Raw genomic sequence first — 27,524 nt, 5'->3', positions numbered from 1 at the left:
GTCCATTTGTGCTGTAGCAACTTAAAATTCTAAAATTGCAACCAGGTGTGCTAACAGTTATGTAACCTCAAAGTCTGCATCAGACATTCCCAGGATCGCTCCATGTCCACGTTGCACTAAGACACAGCATCATATGCCTGGTAATGGCACAACTTAAAAACTCCTCCCAGTTGATGGCATGGCAAAGTGAACTGAAACAAAAAAATGAAATAAGATAAGCAAGGGCAAATCATGTCGCAAGAGCAAACTTAAACTTCAACCAGAATAATGTCACTGTTTTAACTAAATATGCCTGAATGACACACCCATCCTGCATGAACCTTGGCACACGTATCTGCACTGTGATGTGTACATACACATAGTCCACACAGCCACACAACAAGAAACACAGTGGAATAGGAAAGGCATCTCAGTGCCTGCTTACAGTCATGAAAAGAAGTTGTTAATAAGCTGTTCTCACAAGTCACCTCGTTCCTCCTCACCACTGTCTTTATTGCCCAGTCCCGGATCCTCAGCCAGTGGCACTAGCTGGTCTCCTTCATCTTCAAATAGAGGGACTTGCTTCCTAATTGCCAAGTTGTGGAGAATGCAGCAGGCAACGGTTATCTGGCAAACCTTTCCATGAGAATATTGTAGGGCTCCTCCAGTTTTGTCAAAACAGTGGAATCTTGCTTTCGGGAGGCTAAACGTCTGCTCCACTATCCGCTGTGTCCTCCCATGGGCCTCATTGAAGTGGACTTTTCCTGGAGTGACTGGATTCCGCAATAGTGTCCGTAACCATGGCTGGATGGGGTATCCTGTGTCTCCTAAATGGAAGATAGACATAAGTACAATGTTCAAGCAAGCATTCACTGATAGAACACAGAAAGCCACTCACAACAAACAGCATGAAAAAGCTTACTTACCAACAAGCCAGGCCCGCTCTGTCAGTAGTTGAGTCATCAAATGGGGTATGATGCTGCTCCTTAGAATATGCGAGTCGTCGACTGATGCGGTAAATCGGGCACAGACATGGGAAATGCACTAATTTGTCAAACATACAACATGCTCGATGATTGAGTGGAAATGCTTCCTGTTCCAATATGCTTGCTCATTGGCCTGTGGTGTTATCAAAGCAATATGTGTACCACCAATTGCTCCAATGACATTTGGGATTCAGACAAATGCATACAAATCAGCTTTCCTATCAGTTGTTTCTCCTTGTTTGGGAAACTTGATGTAGCTGTCCATGTGCCTTGGTCAATGCCTGCAGTACATCCCGAAGTACATTGCTAAACATGGGCTGGGATATTCTGAAAGATGTTGCCAATGTGAACTGGAATGACCCCTTGTCCAAGAAATGTAGTACTGCCATAACCTTGTCTTTGGGCGTCAGTGATGTCGGATAGTAGTGATGTGGATGCAATGAAGATGCCAACTGCTGGCACAATTAATAAATTGTGGCCATATTCAGACAGAATTATCTGATTGCGTCCTTTGTTTCCATGGCTTTTAGGCCAGGAAAGGGTCTATAGGCGGGAGGCTGTACGGCTCCTCCGCGATACCCATGTGTGGAATGTAAACACAGTAGGTGTTGGATCACATTGTGCCCAGCAACATGTACTCAGACAAACACCAAAGACCAAGTGAACACACATGTCAGTCCATGGAAGTGCAAACCATATTTCACCAAACAAAAATATACTAACCATACCAAAGCATTCAAGACATTTCTGGTTATGTCTCAAATGTATAGTTAAACAGGAAGGAGAGTACACTTGACTCATATCACCCGTGGAAGTTTTGTAAAGCAAAATCAAGCAGGACATAGTCCAAATCTCACAAGCCAATAGCATATGGCTTAGGTATGTCTAAGGACTAGGCCGATTTTGTCATAAGCAAAGTAGGATCAAGTTATGTATGGCATCATGTACACCACATACATCAAGAAGTTTGATCAGCACTGTATGCAGACAACTGTTACATGGTGTACACTATCATGCTGTCATGTCTGCATTACACATACAACGACATGCACAACCCATTGACAATGTAAACCTTCCACAATGTGCAAATGTCACTAAAGTAAGTACCACATAGACCACTTACAATGTCCCATTCTCTCTCAAAGACTTTGTATAGTGATTACATTTTGAGTGTATAGGCCCGTCGGAAGGTAGGATACTGTACATCAGACACACACCCCCTTTCTACATTGACAACACATAATTGCACACTGGGTGATAATGGAGTCCCAAACTGTTATGTGGTGTATTCACACTTTACCATGGACATTGACCGCATACTGCCTGAGAGAAATTGGAAAATATGAGTCTGTACTGTGTACTTTCATGTTGGTTTCGCCTGCCAACAAGTGTTTCAGGGTCCTCTCAAGGTGACATATACATGTGAATTTGCGCATTTGCATTGTATGCTCCTTCAACACACAGTATAGTTCATCCATGAATGGTTTAGTACAAAACTTCAATGTTTTCAAGTTTTTTCCACCAACTGACTCTACATTCAAAAGTCCTGGTAGGCATTCCCGAACCGAGTCAGAAACAGCCATAGGCCATAACCTGTTATGGTGACGGTTGTGGCTCAATGCTTGTGTCCGCCTGTAGTGAAGACCGACTCTGTAAACTTCCATTGCTAATGTAGCAATCTTACATGTCGTCCGAGATGATGGAAGGAGTGCTGAAGCATTTCAGACAGTCACTCCCAGTCACAGATCTGGCTTTAATCCATCATCGTTCTTTAGCTCACTTGACCACCCCAGTTCAGACACAGCTATACGCAAATCAGTCTTGACCCTGTGCATCCTGTGAACAGTCCAGCCTAAACAGCCAAGCCATGTCTTCCCTAGACCAGAAACAAGCATCCTGGGACCGGTTTCGGGGTAACACCCCTCATCAACCAGGCTAGCTTGAATCCAGTGGCAAAGTGACCAAGGGACCCATGTCTGGGCATACCCTGCCAACTTAGGGCGAACAAAGCAAACACAAGGAGATGATGGACTGAGCACTGAAACTTTTCTGACACTCACCCCCAGTCACAGATCTGGGTTAAATCCATCATCATTCTTTGGCTCACTTTTCCGCCCCAGTTCAGACAAAGCTATATGCAACTCAGCCTTGACCCTGTGCCTCATGGGAACAATTCAGCCCGAACTGCCAGGCCTTGTCTTCCTTGGACCGGAAACAAGCATCCTGGGACCGGTTTCGGGCTAACACCCTTCATCAGCCAAGTTAGCTTGAATCCAGTGGCAAAGTGAGCAAGGGACCCACTTCTTGGCATACTCTGCCAACTTAGGGCAAACAAAGCCATTCTTAGACATTGTAAGTGCCGTAAAGCCATAAAAGAGTATATGGTCTGGGAGTTTGTCATTTCAAACTCCAAAGCACCATGATGGCTTGACTGAATTCTGGGAAGTTTGGTATCAGGATTCTCAGCCTAAGAAACCCACACTGATGCTAGTGTGGGATTTAATTTACAATGCACTCTGAGGGCATGTAAGAGATGTCCCCTGAAAAATGACCAACCAGCCTTTGGTGGGTTCCCTGACTGGTAAACACCAGCCTGCCTCCACAAGACATGTTTCAGGACTCTTGGGATGGGAGCCTTTGCTCCCTGAGTCCAGAAACAAATGATTTCCTGGGCAGAGGTGCTCACGCCCCCGCCAGGTCAGGAAGAGCCATCTGTGGCAGGAGAGCTTCAAAGGTCTTGCTGTCTTTGTAACGCAACACCCAGTCTCTCATGCTATCAGGAGCAGGCCCCCTTCCTGTCTCCCCTCCTTTTCATCAGAAAGACAGGCAGTAAATATTAGAACAGCCCAGAAGGTGTGCCCACTCTTCAGTGCCTGCCATCTTGCAGATGTCAGGCACTCTCCAATCAGTGTTAGGGATTGTGCCCACTTCCCCACGTGGGGTGAGCACGCCAAGGGTATAGTCACCCTAAGGTCCGTAGACCATTGGCTACTGACCTTGAGACCCCTAAAACGTCCCCTAAATACAGTATTTGGGGGCAGCCCTGAACCCAAAAAGCACATTCCTGCAACCTACGAAGAAAAAGGACCAAAGAAGACGCCCAGCAGAGGAGACTACAGAGAAGAACTGAGTTGGCCCTAGCCCTACTGGCCCGTCTGCAGTTTCCGACGATCCAGCGCCAAAAGTCACATTGCCCTGCAGCCAGCCACCTCCAGAACACCTGGGAGGACAGACTGCCTTCAACAAAGATTGGATCTCCTGTGAACAGCAGCTCTGTTCAAAAGAAAAACCAAAGAAAGACTCTCAGCCTGCTGATTACAAGGAAACCTGATGGCTGGAACCACCACTGCACCTGATGCCTAAGGCCTGAGTCAGAGTGGTCCACTGGTCCCAGTGAGGTCCCCCACTTCTCCAGAGTCCAAGTCCACCATGGGTAGACCCCTCCGCGATGCCACAATGTTGCCTGCAACCTCCGCACGAAGACCCCACAACCGTGAGTGGCCCGGTAAGGTGAAATCGGACCTCAAAAAGGCATCCCTGCATCCGGTGGCCCTGGTGAAGAGGACCTGAGGTGTACCTATATCCCTGAGCCCTCCAACTTACCTACCCAGCTCTTGGTTCCTCCCGAAAGACTTCCTGGACCGAGGCTGCAGCTAAAAAACAAAACCGGCATTCCCCTTTGAAAACAACAGAGCACCCGACGCCAAATCAGCACCCTGCACCCAGTCGTCCCTGTACCACTGTGGGTGCACCTTGGTGCTAACTCGGATCCCTCCTTTGCCCTGAGCTTAAGTCCAGGAGCTCTGTTCCCACAACCTTGTGGCCTGCTTGTGAGCTGCCACCAACCCGAGGCCCCCTATCCCCCATTGGATAACATTGGGCCTCAGCACTCTGCACCCGGCGGTCCTAGTGCCACTAAAGGTTCTCTGAGAGTGCACCTTTAACCCTGGGGGTACCCTTGGCCTAACCCCAAAAACCCAACTCCCTGAACAAAGTACTAACCTTGAAACTTCATTTCTTCCCATAGGACTGCATTGACTGCTTTTCTATAAAAAGTTTAAAGTGTGGAGTTAGAAGTTCTATGAAAAAGGATACAAGTGTGTTGTGATAACAAATTGCATTGCTTACCTTTATCCAGGAAATGTCTCAGTGTGGTATCTAGGTAGACCACACTGAGTACGAAAAGTAATCTGAAATGTAACTAAAACAGTAATATCAATAGTAACTGTAAAGCAATGTCAATAGTAACTGAAAAGTAATTTTACTGTTGACCAATATCAAACAAATCATTTGCATTCTATTGCATTTCAACTGTATTCAACTACATTATTCTTGCAAAGTGTTATTTCAGTTACCTGCACCGGGCCTGGATTGGTTCTAGAAATAAAATACAACTAAATATTATTTTTATACAAACAAATTGGTCTGAGTTCAGTCTTTGAGTGTGTGCACCATTCCTTGCCTGAGTATGTACATTGAATGCTTAACACTACCCTCTGATAAAGCCTCACTGCTCACCAACACTACCACAAATAGAGTAAGGTATTATCTACTTTAGCCTCTGCTTACTTTTGGGGATTCACTGGACTCTGTGCACACTATGCCTTACTTTGGTATAGTATATACAGAGCTAAAGTAAGTTAGACTGTGTTTCTGTAATTACTTATTCACTACTGATGTATGTGTTAGTTGCAGGAGAAGCTGGCTTATGGTACAGGAATGGGTGTCAAAGGAGTTGATAGCTTGTTATGGTGTGATTGTTGGGTTGGGCACTACATTGTGGAGTCATGTACATCAGCTTCAGGGCATAACACACAGTTATGTGAGCCTGTGCATTTTCAATATATATTTTTCTCAACAAGAGTTGGAGCAGCCTCATTTAAGAAGGATATTGGGGTGGGGACTCATAGGGATGTGTATTGTGTTTATGTTGCCAGCTATGACAGCCAAATAAGCCACCTGATTGTGTTTTTTACATGTGTTATGTCAATACTTCTGACATATGATAGGATCTAGAAAAGTGAATGGACACCTTACATTGTACCTATGATGCATGAGTGTTTGACATTGGCAAAGGCTGTTGTTGTCTATTTACCTTGTTGACACAAAGGTGACTTCAATACATTGCCATTTGTGGTTGGGTCAGTGTAGACAGTCGGAGAATGTGATTGTAGTGTTACAGATATCTCAGCTATTAGTTGTAGGGCACTGGTAGCTGCAAATTCTGCCTTCTGTTTTTAGAAGATGGTGGTGCACAGAATGGAGTTTGAATGTTATCTTACTGTGCATACAATTGGCATCATAGTAATGCTAGGCACTATCAATTCAAATTACTCTTCATAGGATGATACAGATTTGTCAGTGCTTGCTCCTCCAATGCACCTTCAAGCCCCCTCATTTGGCACATCTCAAGAAGATATACATTTTCAGCGTGACACTGCACTGCAACCCTCATTCACGATGCAGTTTAGGAATTCAGGAGAACCCTCAGTCTTTGCACCCAGCAGTGGTGATGAGGGCGTTGGTTCAGGGAGGATGTAGTGTGCCACAGTATTAGTTTCTGTGGGATGTACTTTTAGGTGTGCATTAGTGTTATTTTACCATGACATCTGGCACTTAAAGCAGTGGTGAACTCACCATACATATTTCTGTTCAAATATCTATGTGCCGATGCCCATTTGTATTCCTCCCTTTATGTTGGTTCTGTCCCCGTATTTTCAGTTCACACTGGGGAGACCTGAGGCTGATATTCCTTCATTCCCCTACACAACATGGCACAGGACACGTTCACATTACTGCACCTTCGCTTTCTGGTCACTTCCATGTGTATTACAGATGTCTTCAAAATTAGGGGGAAGGCCTTAGATGATATCAGGGGGTGGACCAGTATCTAGCTAAGAGAGGAATCGTGTTTTGTTTTTAGTGTTCGGAGCATGAGCATCACCAAGCCAGACTTGTAATGGACTGTCACCTAAAACTTTGGTCATTTATTTCCTGACTCGGAGTATGTGTGAAAAGGGGTAATAGTATGTAAATAATACCTTTCCATCTGTATTGAATTGAATGATATGCTCTTTAGTGTGCTAGGATGATATTAACAATATTTGAAACCAATATGAAATGGCATCATAATTTTACATATGCAACGTTGGACTTCCTTCATGGGCCTGTTAATCCTTGCATCTTTGGCATCACCATTGGGTTAAGTCCATTTTGTTTCTCCCTTTGAGAGACAATTAAATGACAGTCATCAGCAATACCAGATGCCTGGATTAGCCCTGTTTGGATATTGCCAATATCGATGGACAATTATGCAGAAATTGAGTGGGGGACGAGGATTTATACATTTTTGCGGGGGTACAGCAAAGATAAGTTTGAATACCACTGGTGTTGGGGTAGTTGTGTCACTTACCGGTGGGGTCATCTGCGACGGTCCTGGTTTTGCTGGTCATGCAGTAGGTACATAAGCTGTATGATGTGTTCAATGGGCTCCATGACTGCACAGGAACTGTGGAAGCGTGTGTTAGTAAGTTTCGGCCTTATGAGTCTCCCCTTCCACCAGCTCTGATGAGGTGGTTGGACCAACACAGACAGTGCATTGGGAATACACATCGTAATAGTGCGGGCGGTTGCAGGGCCGGACCGCTATTGGATCAGCTCCATTCATCCTTTCCGAAACTGGCACGGCTGAAATTTCCAGCCAGAATCGGAGGAACCGCGTCAGTCGGTAAGCCATGCATTTGTAGTCCATCATAATACTGCGGTCGGAAAGACCACTTCTGAAAAGAGATCGGCTTTCAGATAGACCCCCACAAGCCTTCGTAGGCTTTCTGACCGACATGGTAATAAGCCTCTCTGAGTTGTTTGTACTTTTTTGTATGTTGGATTTTTGTGTGGTAATATGTAGTGTACTTATTTTTTTTAATGAAAATAAGTTTAAATACATTTTTAAGTGTAATTTTACATTTTTTATTGTATGTTATTATGATAAACCCAACACACTGCTCCTATAACATAATAACATATACATTAAAAAATGTGGGGAATGGTGGGGAGATTAATAAAATATGTGAATATTAATTTGTTTGTAAAGTTAATTAAAACAATATTTTGCAATTTATTTAAATATTATGGCAAATGTTACAACTTTAGTGCCCACCACCTTCCCCTAAAATGGTTCAGGTTGGAGTGGGAATAGTAAATGTAACCACTTTAGAGTCCAACACCATCCCCAAAATTGATTAGAATGGAGTGGAAATGGTAATTTCAACCCCTGTAGTATCCAACACATTCCTAAAATGGTTTAATTTGGAGTGTGAATAGTAAAGTCACCCCTTTAGTGTGCAACATCTTCTTCAAAATGGTTTAGACTGGAGTGAGAATAGTAAATATAACCCTTTTAGTGTGTAATGCATTCCCCTAAATGGTTTAGATTAGAGTGTATATTCCATTCCCCACATACATTATAGTATTTTTTGCATTTCTTTAAATAATAAAGGTACATGACAGTTGCTGATTTATTTATGTACATTTTTTACATTTATTTAACATATTTTGAATATATATATATATATATATATATATACTTAAATTCACAGAAAAAACCGTAGGTTTCAGGCCTTATATAGTTAGGAATTAGCTTTAAAAAAAAACTTTGAAATTCACTCAAAAAAAGTTTTAGGGGAGTTATAGTTTGCTGGACATTTCACTCATACAAAACCATTGAAATTGCTCCTATATAGTTAGTTGGACTAACTATATTTCGGGCACCCGCAATGCACTGCTGATGATGTCACATATTAGATCATTCATGACATGGTCAGTGACATCACTGATTGCATCTCAAATGACATCAGGGTTTTGGGGTAAAGGGTATATTCATAGGGTTAAGATGGGTTAGTGTTTAAGGGTGTTGGGGTAATTTAAGGAGTAAGGGTGGGTTATGATTATGGGGTGGAGGGGTATTTAAAGGGAGCAGGTTGGGATTAGCACACAATATGAGACATGGCATGAAGGGTGGAACGTACGACACACCCCCAGAGTTTGTCACGCCCCCAGCACACACCCACAGCACAATGCAGACACGCCCACAAGGGACTACTTTGCTGGCACGGTTCTTTTACCTTTTAAATGTATATGGTGGGCGTCTGCATAGCCTATGTCCTTCTGCTGCAACTGCCCTTTCCAACGCTGTATTGGGTGTTGTGATTGGTGCTGTGGTTCCTGAGGTTACCCGCCTCAAAGGTTTGGGCTCTCTCTTTATTATATTAGTATGGATAAGGGCATGAATCAGGAAAATTACAATAGGGTCCTAAAATGGTACACAACAATATACTCACTTATATACACCACTACTCACATATACTAGTTTAAAACATATGTAGTTACTCATAAAGACACTATTGAGACAGTCATTCACTCACTAACACACCCATACACACACTCATCCACCCATACAGTCCTGCACACATGCTGTCTTCAACACATACAAACAGTGAGTCACTCATTCATGCATCTAAGTACTACGTAATATCCCCCACTGAACCATACAGACACTCAGACACTCATACTGATACTAGGATGGAGGGGATTCCATGTAACTGTACAACGTATGTCATGAAAATAGGAGCTAACTCTAGGGAAATGGAGAGCCTTTTCACAGGTACAAAATTAGACATTTTGTATTGATGGTCAGCTATGTTTGTTGACCATAAGGATTGTGGTATATCCTGTTGTGGTTATGGGAGCTCCTCTATCAAAACAATTGACAGTATGTTCCAGGATTTAGATGTCACTTGAATGGGACGCAAAAGTCTAACAGGAGGGGTAAAGCAAGTTTCTTCACTCAGGCGCGGTTTAAATACCACCACACCCATGCCACACTCATGATGGCCACCAAGATTTCCAAACATCTTGCAAGATCTCTGCAATCTTATTACAAGAGCGGTGAGTGGAGTACAAAGAGCACACATTGCTCGGACCGTGCAAACAAAGGTAAAACGGTTGTTGGGGCATAATACAACAGGAGGCAATAATGTATAGGAGGCCGCAATAATGTAAAAGAGCACACAGTGTTCTGGGGCACAGTACGTCATAATCACATTCCACATAGAGGAAGCATTTACCATGCATGCAGATGCTCGGGCTGAGATGCCTCACAAAGGTGGCAGTGTGTCCAGTAGGGGGGCGTTACCTGACATGTGTGAGGGCACAAGAGGAGGTGCAGGGCATGGAAAATGACAACAACACATTGATTAGATTTAATCTTAATGGTGTGCATGCAGAGCACTCCAGTTCAAACAAATTGTAAGGGTTTTGAAGACTTAGGGCCAGATTCACAGAATTAACTTAAGACAAAATCCTAAACGTACTACTTTTGGTATTCACAGAATGCACTTACTACTTTTGGTATTCACAGAATGCACTTACTACTTTTGGTATTCACAGAATGGATTTACAACTACTAACTTTACGTCCGCACTTGGGCCGGAAGCTTTGCCTCTGGGTGGGAAGCTCTGCCTCCGGGCCGGAATTAGAGCCAGATTTAGCTTTTAGTAGAGAATGCAGGTCTGCCTGCCTGATGTACAGACAGGCAAACCTTCATTATGTTGTAGTCCACTGACATAAACCTCTGACAGAATTAGGGTTGTCAGAAGTTTGGCCATGTGCAGCCCATACAGCTTAGAATGAGCAAACATGTGGTCTGTTTTCACTGTCCGTCATGGGCAGGTAAAAATTGATGGTCCAGGAGCCGTGAAAATTGCAAAATGTCTCCATCTATTGGAGAAATTCCCATGTTGAAGGGGACATTGTTATTTTATTTTCCGAAAGAAAGTCCCACTTTTGAAATGTTTTGAGGAAAAAGAAATAAAAAAACATTGTAAGTTTTCCGTGTGACTTCCGTCCGTCAGACTTGCAACCCTTTGATAAGTACTGGTTTCTGTCAATGCTAGAGATATCCGCTGGGCCTTTGGACACTTCAGAATTTGGCAGGCAGTAAACACACGTTAGCCAAACTTGTAATCAGTGTCTGAGTTGAAGTTGAACAACTGAACGTGCTTTCTCTAGAACAATTAAAGTATGGTTGTTGTGTGCCCACATCTCAGTCACCTTCCTACCATGTACTGTACTACATTTTACTCCCAGGGTGTATTCAAGCAGGCAGCTGGTGCTGCCTCAGCAATCTGTGCACATCAATCTCATCCCACCCACACTTGGAAGACGAGCAACAACACTAGTGACCATTACTTCTATATTGTGTCCACATCCTGAAGGTCATGACAAAGGCAGATTGATATATCCTGCAAGGAAAGCTACCTTGGGCTGATGAAGTGAGATGGCTAACCACGGCTGGAACCAAGATATGATAGTATGGTAAGGGAGTGGGAAGACTGATTAAGGGGCATAGAAATCACAGGGGAATGCATGAGGTGCCTGTGAAGTGAGAAGCATCGTCGCCCCTCTATCTTAGACCACCGTGTACGGATAACCCAGAGTTCAAACATTTGGAGAGCGGTCATTCTACACTTATTTAATGGTGTCTTTCATGGTTGGCTTTCTCACCACTAATTGCAGCATTTCAGCAACTCTATTTTGACCTGCGCCATACCCTCACTTCCCAGTGAGGAAACATCGACAGGGCTTGGCCTGTTCCGATGTCTCAGTACTGAACCATGTATAAGTCCTCTCACATTGCAATGCAGTGACCTGAACCAATCACTGAATAGGGGTGGATGACGAGTTCACTGTTTATGCGAATACATTTGATGTCGGGTAATTTTGACAGCCATGAGAACAAGCAAGACTTTTGACTATTTCACCCTAAAATAAAATTGGACAGTAAATTAGCATGTGGAGGATATTGACAATTTGCTGCGCCCTGATGCTCAGTTGACGATTTTCTTCTAAATAATTTTAGGCGGGTGAGGGGTTGGGGGAGGGGATGGGGAGACTCATTTTTTGTCGCGTTCTAATCTAGGACCCTGATCGATACTGTGACCTTATGCCCCTATACAGCTATAAATCCATTTATTCCCTATATTGGCATAACTGATCAAATGCAATATTCAGAAACTCGTCTCTGGCCTCACACGAACAGAGCCACATTTCAGAATCGTTTTCTATGCCACTTCCTTTGCAGCCAATTAGTGCAATGACATAGCAGAAGTTACTATCTAAGATTCCTAGATTAACACTCCGAGTTCTTCAACAAGATAAAAACTCAGCAACCTGGAAAACCCCGCTTGCTATGTTTTGATTAGTAATAGAACTCTAATGAGCACTGATAGACGATCATTTCCTAGTGACATCTTCATTGACGTCTTATGTCCAAAAACTTACGTCAAACAAGGCACCTTTCAGGTATAAATATTACCAACGTTGCCTTAAGCAAACGCTAGCTGCCTCAATGCCATCGCTGCTGACGAAGCTGCTGTTATGCTGATGATACCATAGCTGCTATCGCTACTGCTATCGCTGCTAACTAGCGAACGATGGTGTGGTGAACTTAGGAGCTTAACAGCCGTCCCCCTGCAAAGAGCCCAGCAGATGCAAGTTGCCCGCGGACGCTGCCCCTCCTCCTCCTCGATGCGCTGAGAGAGACGCTGTCTTTTCTCCTGCAGAGAAATCCAGCTCCGGCGTTTCCATGCCACTCTTGCGAGTGACTGGGATATCGAGTACCTGAGGGAGATACCAGACCTCCATCATTCTATTCCAGAGGTATGGTGTTGACTAAACCCTTAGAGAGAATTCTTGAAGCAAACCTTGGCAAAACCAACTTAACTTAAAGCTACTTACTTGCTCCCCTCCCAAGTATTAGGCTTAGGTCAGGTATACTGGGGTAGGCGTAGTTAGAAGCACCAGTTGAGTATTTTAGCCTAATGTATATATGAATGTATATATGTTTTATTCATTTTAAACCATTGTATGGCTAAGAAACCATATCAATGCTTTTACAGTATTATTTCGCAATACTTATCTTACTGTACGTACTTTTTATAATAACAAGTCTTGCAATTGTGGCAATTCATTTCTCTTGTACGAGAAGAAAGACTGTTCAATAAATGTTACCCTTTATTGACAACGCCCGTCTCTCTATTCTCTACATATTGTGAAAGTAAACTGCACAACCACTGACTGAGTAAAACAACTGTCTATTGTTCACACGACTCTAGTGATTGACTCTTATCTGAGGAGCAAAGTTGTCATGTTGCACGGTTGTTGGAAAACTGAATCCCTTCTTGTCTGTACCAGGGAAGCTGATCACTTCCTATTCAGAGAAGAAAGTTTCCAGTGACCTCTGAGCTAGTTGGTAACAAACCCAATTAAGTTTAGCATAGTCAGTAGAGGCCTGTAAGATCCGCAACTTCTACGTCGATACTACTGTTTATGTTATTCCAATGCGCAGGGCCTATTGGGAAAATAGGAACTACACTACATGGCGCCCAAATGTTTGGTAAGGCGATAAACTAACGCAAGACGTTAGAGTAACTCAGTCGTGCATATTTCACACAGACCCCTTTCTCCCGTAAATACTCCAATAGACGTCTGGAGTGGGTGAAAGGTTAAAATACTCCCGAACTCAGTAGGAAGAGATTCCTATGTAAAGCTCTGGTTTATTCAACGTTGAAGGATACAGTGTTCCAAAATATTGTGCACCTAATCTTTGTCTCCTTGGAGACCTACTCTGCAAACCTGCATTTATACAATGCCAGGAGAAAACGGAACCACTGGGGCCGCAGCAGATGCGACTCAGCAGGGTCCCGACACTACTACTGAACCGGGTGCAATAATCATCCCGGCACATTTAAGAAAATCTATAACGTCAAAACTTATAGAAAATGGACTGACCACACAAGGTGGCACAGTCGTCTTCGTGATAGAGGCACACGAATATCGGCAGACAGATGTATTCTATTCATGGATAAAATTTCCAGCGGCCGCAACACACGAGTTCCACTACTATACAGTAGAGGATCTACCGGAAGAGTACGCTACTTTCGAGGAGACTGAAATCCCACTAAAATTCCAAGAGCACCTGCTCTGGTTTAATGGCGCCCTAAAACATAATGATCATATTACCAGGCTCGGTCCACTAGGTAGACCAAGAGCAACGTGGCCGGTTCTAGCCAGCTACACACCACACCCGGACATTGCAAAAATGTCAAAAGAAGAGCTGTTAGTACAGCTAAAAACATTAATTAAAATACATAGGCAATTAGTCCAATATGTAATGCGGACTGCAACAGTCCAACCAGCTGTTAATGTACCACAGCTGACCCCTCATCAGGGGAACACTAATAAAATTACACCACAGAACATACAGTCATGTCGTGGTAAAACACCCATAAAACGGGAACAAATTCCTTTCTGGTTAGCACAGAAAATCACCCAAATAGAGGCAGTATTTCCGGATACTACCCCTGTTGAGAAACACAGAATCTTGACCATCTGCCTTCCTAAGGGAATCGCACCACACGTGGAGGACTGTGACACTTGGGGTACAGTCTTTGCTTCCATTTACACAAAAAGACATGGTGTTCCGTCTATGGCGGTAATACCAGATGTACTAAGACAGATTCAAAATTAATACGGTCCAGAACCTGCTTTAACTCTTGGTATGAAATTACTGAAAGACTTCAAGCAGGTCTCGGCTATATTATTAGCCAACATAAAAGGAGAAGCAGCATCTGTGGCGATCCGCCAGAAGTTGAAGGAAACAGATTTAACAGATCAGCCAATTGAGCTTGCCAGAATCATAGAAAAATGCTATGAAGAATTAGGTAGAGACAGCTTGGGTGGGAAACCAGTAAAGCCCCAACTGCTCGAAAATCCTGAAAAATTATTTATTAAAAATAATTCAAACACTTCTAAAAAGAGCTGGGATGGAAATAAACAATCCACTCCCAAGGAAAAAGTTTTCCAGTCCAGAGGAAGGTCTCCTCGACGGAGGGAAAGAACTCCGACTCGAGAACACCAGTCTCCACAGAGGGAGCCCTCTGAGAAAAGATATAACCTTAGAAATAGGGATAATTTGAAAAAACCTGATAGATATCAAAGTATTGATACACGTCCCTCTCGATCTTTTTCGCAGAAATCGGAAAGAAGAGGACGGTCAGACCCAGGAGAGCAGGCCAAGTCCAAAGACAAGGAACCTGCTCAGAGTAAAAAATCTCAATTTCCAAAAAAGAAGGTAGCCAGTATTAGAGTAATCAACCATGCCGAGAATACTGAGGACGCAGTTGAAAAACGGGGAGTGGGCACAGACAATGTTAGACAGTGCAGCAGAAATCAGTATAGCCCGCAAGATCTCGATGAGTCATCTGGAGACAGTGGACACGAATGAATACATTCAGGTGGAAACTGCCGACACCAGACTTAGCGAGCCCCATAAGATATACGAAATAACATTGCGTATAGAGGGTGATAAGACTAGGAAAATAAAGGGTCTATTTTGGGACAAACTCTCAAAAGGCTATGATATTCTGTTAGCTGAAAAAAATTGGCCCCCAGAGTTTGTCAGGGAGTGCCCTCGTGGCGAAGAAATGATTATGCCTGCCTTCTCGAATCACATTCCGATTCACAAAAAATATACTTATGCAAGGAAATGGGCAGTGGCCCAGGCACCGGCATTATATAAAAATCATGTAGGATGGGATGAGGACTCTCCTCCCCACAAAATCCAATTAAAAAGTAAACCAACTGCACAAAGGCAGCATCCCATTAAGCAAGAAGCTAAAAAACAAGTCAGGGAGATCTTAGATCAACGTGAATACCAGGGGGTGATTGAAACATGCACCTCTCAAATGAACAATCCTTTGTTTCCTGTCTCTAAGCCAGACAATTCATATCGTCTAGTTTTGGATTACAGACACCTTAATGCATGTTGCAAAACTTTTGCAGTACAAAACTCGCATAGTGCTGCACTAATGAACAACATAGTTAGGAAAAAATATAAAAAGACATTAGACATATCTAATGGTTTCTTTTGTCAAAACATTGCACCAGAAAGCAGATACTTGACCGCTTTCTCCGTAATGGGGTCACAGAAAAATTTCTGTAGGCTCCCACAGGGGTTCAAGAACAGCCCAGGACTATTCTCAGCTAGAGTAACAGAGTTACTACAAATATATGATGATGAGGCATTATCTTCCGTAGATGCTATCTATCTCGCAGACGATGACTTGGATACTCACTTGAAAAGAGTGAACACCATTATACTTGGGTTCGCAGCAGAGGGTTACAAATTCAACTTTAAAAAGTCCTGAATTGCCCATCTGACAGTACTATTCTTAGGATACGAATTATCAAGTGAAGGAAAAAGCCTAGCGGACAACTTCTTAGAGAAGTGCGCTGTACTCCAAGCACCAAAAACGCTGAAGAATTTACAATCCATACTAGGTTTTCAGAATTTCGGAAGAACATACATTCTAAATTACGCAGAGAGGGTTAAACCTCTCTACAAACTAATTAAACCTGATTTTAAACAAATCACCTGGACTCAAAAACACACAGAAATTTTGAGATCACTGCAAACAGACATGTTAGCAAAATTAAAATTAGATACACGTGACAACACACGCGATCTTGTAATCCGAGTCATCCCAGGAAGATGCGGATTCACGTACCTAACCTCTAATGAGGGAGAAAAGGTACCAATAGCTTACAAATCACATTTGTACACAAAGGCTGAAATAAAATTCAGTTCCACTGAGAAAATTCTAACTGCGGTTCAGACTGCTGTAGCAAAAGAAAGGCCCCTAGCACAAGGTAAACAAATAATAATCGTAACACCTATACCGGCTTTAGAAGCGGTAACTAAAGCAAGCATTCCTAATGCTAAAGCTTTGCATCCGAGATGGATTAAGTGGGTTAATTCTCTTGCTGCAACAGACGTAGTTTACGAATTTGATCCTAACTTAAAAACACAGGAATTTTTACAATATGAATATGAATGTCCTCTGCCAATTGAAATCCTGCCTCTCGAAGAATACGGAAGTATTATATATACTGACGGATCAGCACAACCCGCAGTTGGGGGTAAACAAGCTTACAGTGCTGCGTGCGCGATTGTCAAAGGTCGTTGGCACAAAGGAAAATTTAGACCAATGGTCACTAAAACACAATCTCTAGGAGATTGCTCAGCTCAATGAGCTGAATTAGTAGCATTTAAGATGGCGCTAGAAAATACCGATCGCGAATTCCCCACACTAATAGTTTGCGATTCTTATTATTGCGTACAATCTTATAATGAATACTTGCAGAATTGGGTGGAAAATGGTTTCAAAGATGCAAAAGGTGGCACAATAAAGCATAAAATGCTTTGGGAACAGGTAGTTCTTTTACAGAAAGAACTACAAAAGACTCACGTGATACACACTCTGAGTCATCAACGTGATGGCGTTCACGTTGCAGGGAATTCATTGGCTGATGAAGCCGCGAAGGCAGCTGTGCAAACGGCTTCCGTAGCTGCGATAACTCGGTCAAAAACAAAAAAAGACAGCGACATTCTACAAGCTGTCAGTGCGTCAGTAAAAGATGATAAGAAAACACTCCCAAAAGGCTTTCCAGAAAAGTACTTCTATTCAACAGATACGAATAATGTTCCTTTTGCTCGAATCCCTGGAGTGGGGGATAGGGTAATTCCAAACATGGAACACAGGTTAGGACTAATGAAAGCGGCACACGAAGGGCTTGCTTCTGCACACGCTGGCGTTTCCGCAACAGTATCACTATTAAAACAGAGATATTGGTGGCCTCGCATGAGAATACAAACTAAAAAGTATGTATTAGAATGCGAAATATGCCAAGGGATAAAAGTATCAACAGTAAAACGACCAGCGGAGACACCCCTTCTTATCTCGGATAAACCATTTGCATGTGTTTACCTGGACCACTGTGGTCCCCTACAAAGGGACGGCAACTATAGATATATCATGGTAGCAGTGGATTCCTGTACGAGGTTCATATGGATGTGGCCCCAGCGCTCGGCTGACGCCAGAACGGTTATAAAAGATCTGCGAGTCTTTATCGGCACATACGCAATTGCCATGTTCCATTCTGACCAGGGTCCTGCTTTTAGCTCTCGAGCTTATAAGGAGGCCATGACCAGCATGGGAGTTGGGTTGCGGTATTCTTGTCCGTCACACCCCGAAGGGAATAGTGTGGTAGAAAGAAAAAACCGGGACATAAAGCGATCTATAACAGCGAAGGTATTAGGTTCAGGCGCTGGGTGGGTCAAACATCTAATAAGTGTCCAAATCAGTCTTAATAACTTGCCAAGAAATTCTCTGAAAGGTTTCAGCCCATACGAACTATTGTTTGGAATTAGAATGAGAGTTCAGGACTTAGATAGTCAAGTATCAGTGGTACAAGATAAGAAAACAGACTTTGACATCAAAGATCGTTTGGCTGTTTTACAGGACTTGAATGAAACAAGAAAATCCTTAAGCAACATAAAGTTAAAGCAACAGCCAGCTACCACTGACGAGGCACCACAAGCAACAGCCCCAGCAAGGCCTGTCTGGATTCCAAAGATTGGGGATCTAGTCAGAGAAAAAATAGTGGTGAAGAAGGAATTTGGGCCTTCTTACAGAAAAGCAGTACCTGTCTTGGCAGTCACCGGAACAAGATCAGTAGTACTACCGCCCCTTGCTGGTAAAAAGGAGAACAGAGTTGTATCCATCGACCTGGTACAACCACAAGCATGTGGCCTATAATCAACAGTAGGCCCAGTGGACTCCCAAGAAACAACAGAATACCCAAACTTGCAACAATCCAAGAGGTTCAAACTGAAAGACTAATCACATTCGATCAGCCTGCAGTGCACAGAGAAGGACTATGCAATAATGCCATGGAACTCATGCCTCTTGAGACACAGATTGAAACAGTTCGTCAAGAAACACCAGTCTACAATAATGTGGCATCAGAAAGTGCTACAGAAAGACAGATTGAAAGAACAATCCCAACAATTGACAGAACTGCCTCTGGTTATTTCATCGACTTCGACAACTTTTCCGAGGATCAAAGTAACCCCGAAGTGATGCCAGAAATAAAAAAGACTTTTAAAGAAAAAGCAACGGAACTCTTTCATCAACTGAAGGAAATCTACCTTATTTCCCCACGGTTAGAGTTCTGGTTCGGTCTAGGTGTATTTTTCCTCCTGCTTTGGCTCATCATGGTACTTTGTTTGGGAAAATTCATTGAGGGAAAATATAGTACAATGGACACAGCAAGTCAGAACATCAACTTAGTCCTCAAACCACACAGATCATCCCACGTGAAGAAAAGATAACTGTGAACAGTAAATGTCACAGCCATTCCAATACCCGGTGGGGTAGTATGGGAGAAAACTGACTATGAGATCTATGGTCCGGTCGAGATCCTGAAGTATCCTCATCAACTGAAGGTTTCCTTAAGTGACTTTGTAAAACCTAGTACATTCTCTGATGATTGGGACTTTAACAGTATTAATGACATGATGTCTGATTTAGTAATGTCAGCTAGATTCGCAGAACATGATTATTTACAAGGTTTGTCTAGTTATGAACAGTTGTTCTGTTATACACATTATGGCGAACATTATTTGCATAAATCTGCACAACCTAGAAATGTTTTTAAGTATAATCAATGGGAACATTGTGCTACACCGCCTAAAAGCAGTTCTAAAACATTCTTTGAGAAATTCTTTGAGAGCCTGTCTGATATGATGTTCTCACCCGAATAGAAACAAGAACTTTAGAGAAGCATTCCGACACACAGCGTTCCCATGAACTCTGGATTCGGCCTTCAGTTTTGAACAACAAAAACTGCTAAAAGCGTTGGAACTCTATTTCCCCATTCAAGCAAGAATTCTTTTGAATTGAACACTTTTTAATATTCACCTTTTTCGGCACGAAAAATTCTTTGCTTAAAGTAGAACTATTCTTAGAGAACAGAAACTTATACTTCTACTTCTACATACATCTAGAGACATAATCATTTTACACCAGCCTCTAGCACATTTACTGCAATGCATTTATATGTGATGAAATTATCTCGCCCTTCCTTTTTGTATTGAGAGATATTTTCATGTGTAATTCTTTTTGCAAAATCGTTCCTTGATTTCATATGCTATAATTTTTGAATGATTTCTATGCTTCACAAACGTACAGTACCTACATTTTCACGTATTACAAATACGCCTATTTCAAATGCATATATGTATTTTGGGGTGGGCAATGTTACACATGCATCTTATTGCTCTAGTTTTAGTAATTTGATGGACCTGAATTCGTGGAGTGGGTGTCGTGTTCTAATCTAGGACCCTGATCGATACTGTGACCTTATGCCCCTATACGGCTATAAATCCATTTATTCCCTATATTGGCATAACTGATCAAATGCAATATTCAGAAACTCGTCTCTGGTCTCACACGAACAGAGCCACATTTCAGAATCGTTTTCTCTGCCACTTCCTTTGCAGCCAATTAGTGCAATGACATAGCAGAAGTTACTATCTAAGATTCCTAGATTAACACTCCGAGTTCTTCAACATGATAAAAACTCAGCAACCTGGAAAACCCCGCTTGCTATGTTTTGATTAGTAATAGAACTCTAATGAGCACTGATAGACGATCACTTCCTAGTGACATCTTCATTGACGTCTTATGTCCAAAAACTTACGTCAAACAAGGCACCTTTCAGGTATAAATATTACCAACGTTGCCTTAAGCAAATGCGAGCTGCCTCAATGCCATCGCTGCTGACGAAGCTGCTGTTATGCTGATGATACCATAGCTGCTATCGCTACTGCTATCGCTGCTAACTAGCGAACGATGGTGTGGTGAACTTAGGAGCTGAACAGCCGTCCCCCTGCAAAGAGCCCAGCAGATGCAAGCTGCCCGCGGATGCTGCCCCTCCTCCTCCTCCTCGACGCGCTGAGAGAGACGCTGTCTTTTCTCCTGCAGAGAAATCCAGCTCCGGCGTTTCCAAGCCACTCTTGCGAGTGACTGGGATATCGAGTACCTGAGGGAGATACCAGACCTCCATCATTTTATTCCAGAGGTATGGTGTTGACTAAACCCTTAGAGAGAATTCTTGAAGCATACCTTGGCAAAACCAACTTAACTTAAAGCTACTTACTTACTTCCCTCCCAAGTATTAGGCTTAGGTCAGGTACACTGGGGTAGGCGTAGTTAGAAGCACCAGTTGAGTATTTTAGCCTAATGTATATATGAATGTATATATGTTTTATTCATTTTAAACCATTGTATGGCTAAGAAACCATATCAATGCTTTTACAGTATTATTTCGCAATACTTATCTTACTGTACGTACTTTTTATAATAACAAGTCTTGCAATTGTGGCAATTCATTTCTCTTGTACGAGAAAAAAGATTGTTCAATAAATGTTACCCTTTACTGACAACGCCCGTCTCTCTATTCTCTACATATTGTGAAAGTAAACTGCACAACCACTGACTGAGTAAAATAACTATTGTTCACACGACTCTAGAGATTGACTCTTATCTGAGGAGCAAAGTTGTCATGTTGCACGGTTGTTGGAAAACTGAATCCCTTCTTGTCTGTACCAGGGAAGCTGATCACTTCCTATTCAGAGAAGAAAGTTTCCAGTGACCTCTGAGCTAGTTGGTAACAAACCCAATTAAGTTTAGCATAGTCAGTAGAGGCCTGGAAGATCCGCACTTCTACGTCGATACTACTGTTTATGTTATTCCAATGCGCAGGGCCTACTGGGAAAATAGGAACTACACTACATTTTGATATGTCTTACTTCCTAGCAGAAGCCGCAGCAGCTCTCCATTACCTTGCCATGAGCTGTTATTGAGTAGGATGACTGGTATTGTGCAGTACTTTTCAGTTAAAGCAGGGCACAATTAGACTTTCTCTTAGGGTTGAGGAGGGTGTAGGGATACAGCAGGGTCTTAATTTAGCAGTGGGATAGGCGGTTGTGCCATGGTCCTGTTTTGCTAGGAGGCGGCAGGAAGAAGAAGTTTGCTTGGGGAACTGTTCCAGGAATAAGAGGGCAGGATGATTCTGTTTTGGGGTGGTGAACACTGAAGCACTTTTACTAGTTGTTGAGTCATGTAGGGCTGCAGTGGGACAATCCCCGGCAGGTTCACTGTCTGCCACAGTAATATTTGTATAAAAGTTTCCATTGCACCTAAGATGGATCAAGGGATCAGGGGCATAGCTACCATTGGTGCAGCAGGTGCAGCAGTACCAGGGCGCAGAGCCCTCAGGGGCCCACTGATCCCTGATACTTGCTGCATTTTACTACACCAACATCAGTCAAAGGGGTCATTTTCCTTGCCTGCATCAGGGCCCATGATATCCTCATTATGCTACTGCAAGGGATTATTTTACTTATTGCGGAACACCTTCCTACACAAAAACAATAATTGGAGCTGTTCCCTTCTTCTATGTGTGCTGCAGAATGCACCATATATAGGAAGAGGAAAAAAGTGGAGAAATAAAGTTATTTCTCCTCATTTTGCCTCTCCGGGGGAGGCGTAGGCTTTTGATGCATTCCTAGGTTTACAATTCCTTGTAAATATGGGAATGATTGAAAATCCATGGGTGTTATTGTTGGAACAACCACCACAACGCCAAAGGAATGCCTCTTTAATGCAGTGTAAGGCAACGCAGCGGCTTCTTTGCTTTGCCCTACCCCATATCTACAAGGCGATGAAAACCCAAGCAAAGTGGTTTTGCATGACTTTGTAAATATGATGTTCTAATTTGCACCTCTTGAGTGTCACAAAAGTGATGCTCTGCAGTGGAAATGTGCTGCAAGGGGCTTGTGAATAAGGGGCACATGCATCAAAGGAAATTGCATTCGCAAATGGTGCGAATCGCAAAATTCGGCCGTTTGCGAATGCAATTCCAATTTTTGGGATGCATTAACATTTTTTTAATTTTTGCAATTTAAGAAATGGCAAAATTGCAATTTCTTAAATTACGATTGCATTTAAGGAATCTCAAATTGAGATTCCTTAAATGCAATGCATCAAACTAAAAATTTGCGAATACGCAAATAAGGGGAGCAAATTACCATGAAGTTGACCTTCATGGTAATTTGCGAATGTTGGACTTGGCCCTTCTGGCAGGTTCACCCCTGAACTTTTTGCCTAGTGATTTCTGGTCTTTGCGCACTTTGACACTGTGGCACAGTGTAAAGTGCGTGCTCTCCCTGAGTGCATGTGTGAGATTGGCCTGCTCTCCCATAGGAATGCATTGGGAATGTCTGTGTCCCTGGTAGTTCCTGATGCGAGAGGTGTGCATGGTCAAGTTTGGTATGTGCGAACTCGTGAGAGTGAATGCTGCTGGTATGTGCGGCGTGTATGTGTCTTGTGCGGAAGCGCCACTTCTAGACATGGCTGAGTATGTGCTGTGAAGGTGCTGGCGTGTGATTGGCTGGAGCTGGCTGGGATGCCAGGCTCCAGGAGTCTGTGTGGGTCTGCCCCGGTGGTGAATGGAGAGATTAGCATGCTGATGTGAGGGAGGGGCTGTGCCTGTGTCCTGAATGAGGCTGGGTTTCCCCCACACAATGCTGGCTCCGCCCCCTGTGGTGCGACTGATGACCCTAGCCTGCCTGATGAATGAAAGGGGTGGTTGAGCCATCAACAGTGCTCACAGACCAGCTGCGACTGGTTCTGCCCCCACCCTGCACCTACAGACAAAGGAAAAGATGTATAAAAGAGGGGCTGTGACCCCATGAAAGTGTTCTTGTTTTTGACTTGGATCTACCAGGGGCATGCTGCTGCTTGGGCCCAGGGGAAGGCTTGCCCCCCCTGGGCCCTGCCCAGCCCCTGGCTTGCTGATGGACACCTGAAGGACTTTTGTTGCTCTCTGGTTGCCCCTAGCGCTGGAGAGTGCTTTATTTTACACTAGCTCCTTTTGCAGCATGAGGAGCGCTGTGCTGCCTGCCCCTAGCGCCCCGTGAGCGCTTTAAGTTGCCTGCCGGGGCAGAGCGCTGTGGTTTTCCCTCTGAGGGAAGTGCTCCTGCCCTTTCTATGCCCCAGAGTGAGAGTGCTTCGTTGCACTTTATTTTTATATAAGGGTGCCACCCCTTTTTTATGTGTCCTAAGCGAGTGCCCACCTAGCTTCTACGTTTATTTTTCATCTCGAGGGTGCCCACCCCTCTTAAATGCCCCCGAGATTCACCGTCGAGGCCCGAGCGCCGCAAAACAGGAAGCCAGGCACTACGGTTCCTGACGCGGGCGGGACTTCCGGTTTTGGAGGGAAGTCCCGCCCGCCGCTGCGCCCCGATTGGCTGCCCGCTGCCGCCGGGAAAAAGAAACGAACAGCCGACCGAGAGGAGAGCCCCGGGGTGAGGCAGCCGAGGCGCGGCTGACAAGCGAGGCCCCGGAGAGGAGGAGCCCCGCCAGCGGTACCCGAGGAGCTTGCAGCTGGAGAAGGAGCCGCTCCCCGATTAAGATAAGCCGGTGAGTGCGGCGCCTCTGCAGAGAGCTCCTCAGCTCTTGGGGGCATAGTTGTTTTGAGTCCCCCGAGTGGGACTTCAACGTACGGGGGCCATTATTGTTGGAGGGGGCGTCGGGACACATTGCCTGTGTCCGCCCCCTCCTGCTGAAGAGTTGCCTTTGCCCGGGGTCATTGGTAATTAGGAACCCCGAGGCTCCAGGTGGCATTTCCTTTGTTTTCGAGCCTAAGAGAGGCTCGTGTGGGCATTACTTGGTTCTCTGAGTCCCCAGGAGGGGGACTCCAACTACGCCCCCATTTTGTGTTCAGAGCCCTGAAAGAGGCTCCAGGCATTGTGTGCAGAGCCCAGTGGGGCTCAGGGGGGCATTTGTTCTACAGAGCCTGCGAGGCTCCACAGCACCCAAGGGCATTGTTGGTTCTAGAGCCCTGAGAGAGGCTCAAAGGTGCCACATTCGTGTTTAAGAGCCCAGAGAGGCTCAAGGGGCACATCTTCATTTCAGAGCCCTGAGAGGCTCCCTCCTTGCCCACATTGTTCTGGCCAGAGCCTGTGAGGCTCCAGCAGTGGCCCAACAGTGTATCCAGCTGCCCAGCACTTTGTGGGCAGTTGCTCCGTTTAGGACCCTGACATTGGGACTGCCACAAGTTGTGGCTTGCGTGACTGTGTTGCGTAGTTGCTGGTTCTTACACCTCTGAATGTATTGTTGATGCATCATGTGTTTTCCTCCCCTGCACCTCTGAATGTGTGTTTATGCATCATGTGCCTTGTTCTACACCGCTGAATGTTTTTATGCATCATGTGCCTTGCTCTTACACCGCTGAATGTATTTTGTGCATCATGTGTTATCTGCACCTCTGAATGTGTTTAGGCGTCATGTGTTTTGTTCCCAGGTCTATACCCCTAAATGTATGGTGATATTTAGTTGGTTGTTCTTGCTAGTACAGGTGGTGCTAGTGAGGTCCTGGTTCCCTGCGTGACCTGTTCCTAAGGTGGTTAGGATTGCGTAGGGGGTATTTACCTGATTACCAGTAGTTACTTGTTTTGTGCTACAGTGATTTTCTGTTATGTGCTAAGTGATATTCCAAGGGCTTGATACTGAGCTCGCCCCCTGACCAGAGTCCCAGGACCAGTGGACTCTAGTGTGCCTTCCCTGACAAATTGCTGGGACTTGTCTGATCTCTCTTGGGCCCCTGGGGCCTCGCTGAAATGTGCTTCGCTCATTCCCCTCGGCAGCTCGTGCACGGCAGCCCGTCCAAGCCTCGAGCAGCGCCGCTCTACCCTGAGCCGCGCCGCTTCGCTGGGTCGCCCGCATCCTGTCTTCCCCTCCTCTTCTGAGCCGCACACATTGGTCGCCTCAGAGAAACTCTTGTACCTTACCGGCCGCCCGCTCAAGCCTCGAGTCGCGCCGCTTCGCTGGGCCGCCCGCTCAAGTTTACTAAGGAGGTCACTCGCATTATCCCTGCAACCGGGACGGGAGGTACTGTCCGTTAGGCTCTATGTTCTAAGTTCTAGGCCTACAAGTATTGTATTCTAGGTTCTAAAAGTGCTGATTCCTGACAGTGGTCCAGGTGGCCCTGTCTTGTACATATCCCCTGTAAATTCTGCCCGTGCCCCTGGCACAATGTAAAGTGTGTGTTTTATCTAATGTATGATTATTGTAATACAAAGGCTATTTTTATATATAACCTTGTGTGGAGTTTCCTTTGTGGTGGGCCTTGGGTGTTGTTGCTGGGGTGCGTGCGCAAATACTTAACTCATATCGCCTCCAAGTTTAGCCTTGCTGCTCGCGCCACGTTACCTAGAGGGTGAGCAGGGGTTATCTTGGCGTGTAACTCCCTTGCCCTGACTTAGGAGTGGTGGTCTCTGACTGACTTTGGCGCAAGCCCTGGCCAGCCAGGGATCCCATTTCTAACATTTGACGCAGCGGTGAGGATAAGGATTTGTGTTTGCGTTGTACCACAGTGGCAACTGGCCACATCTACAAAACTCTGCATTTTAGATAAATCACATTTTTGGGGATTATTGTATGGAGTTTGCTAAAAATGTCATTTCTGTGGAAATGTGTTTCTTGTGCACTTTGAGTTAGGTGTCCCTAGCTCGGGAGGGTAGATCATCCCCCTAAGTGCAGTGTGTTTTCTGGATTCACCAGAAGGGTGGGATCCAGTGGTGGCAGCATAAGTGTGTTCAGTGCATGTGTCCCCCGTCCCTGCCCTGGAGTTATGGTACCTGTGTCAGGTGTGATCAGGTTGAGAAATCAGGGGTGGTAGAAACTGCCTTACCAGTCTGGGGAGGGGTGTGTGTGGATGAATGGTGTGTTGCACTGGACAAGTGTGTGAGTTCTCTGGATGGGGAGCTTGCTGAATGCTTGTGTACTCTTGTTTTGCTCAGATACCTAAGTTCCGTGTGTTAAACTTTTCCCAAGAACGTCTGCAGACAGTGGAGCCTGCTTTTGATTTCTGTGGTCTATTTAGAGACAGATGTTTGGAGTTGGTAATGTTCTGGGAGGAGAGGGGCATAGGGGATGGAGTGATTCCAAAAGGAGTGGCTGAGGTGTCTTCCAGCCCAGTGTGGTGGAAGAGGTTGTGTAGCCCAGCTAGGTCTCGGTGTAGGGGCTCACGTCCTGTCTCAAGAGGAGAAGGAGTGGGTGGGACTGCATGTCTCCAGGTGCCCGAAACCCAGTGTCAGGGCCTGGAATGTTTCTGAAGGGAACGTCAGGTCGGGAGCCTAGGCTGTACCAATAGGTCATTTGAGGAAGATCTCCCATAGTATTTGAAGAATGTAGAACATCAGTGAACATGATTTCATGGGTGGGCCTGAAGCTCATGGGAGTTTCCCCTGCCCCTGTGCTATTGTGTTAATTGTTGGGGAGTGACCCTAAGGAAAGTTCTGGTCTTCCAGCCCAGTGTGGTGGAAGTGGCTCAGAGGAGCACAAGCCTGGTCTTCGTGGTCTGGGTGTTTTTTTTCTTAGGAACACCAGGTGAGGGAGCCTAGCATGTCCGTATGGAGCGTCCTTCTAGGGAGATCTCCCAGTGTGGAGAGAACGTGGAGCGCCTGTAAGCAGGGCTCTAGTAGTTCTGTTATCTGGCAGTACCGCTCCAATTGGGAGGGTGCAGAAGTCC

This window comes from Lissotriton vulgaris, chromosome 6 (genome assembly GCF_964263255.1).
Source record: "Lissotriton vulgaris chromosome 6, aLisVul1.2, whole genome shotgun sequence".
NCBI classification, from domain to species: domain Eukaryota; kingdom Metazoa; phylum Chordata; class Amphibia; order Caudata; family Salamandridae; genus Lissotriton; species Lissotriton vulgaris.
This window is presented reverse-complemented; position numbering follows the sequence as displayed.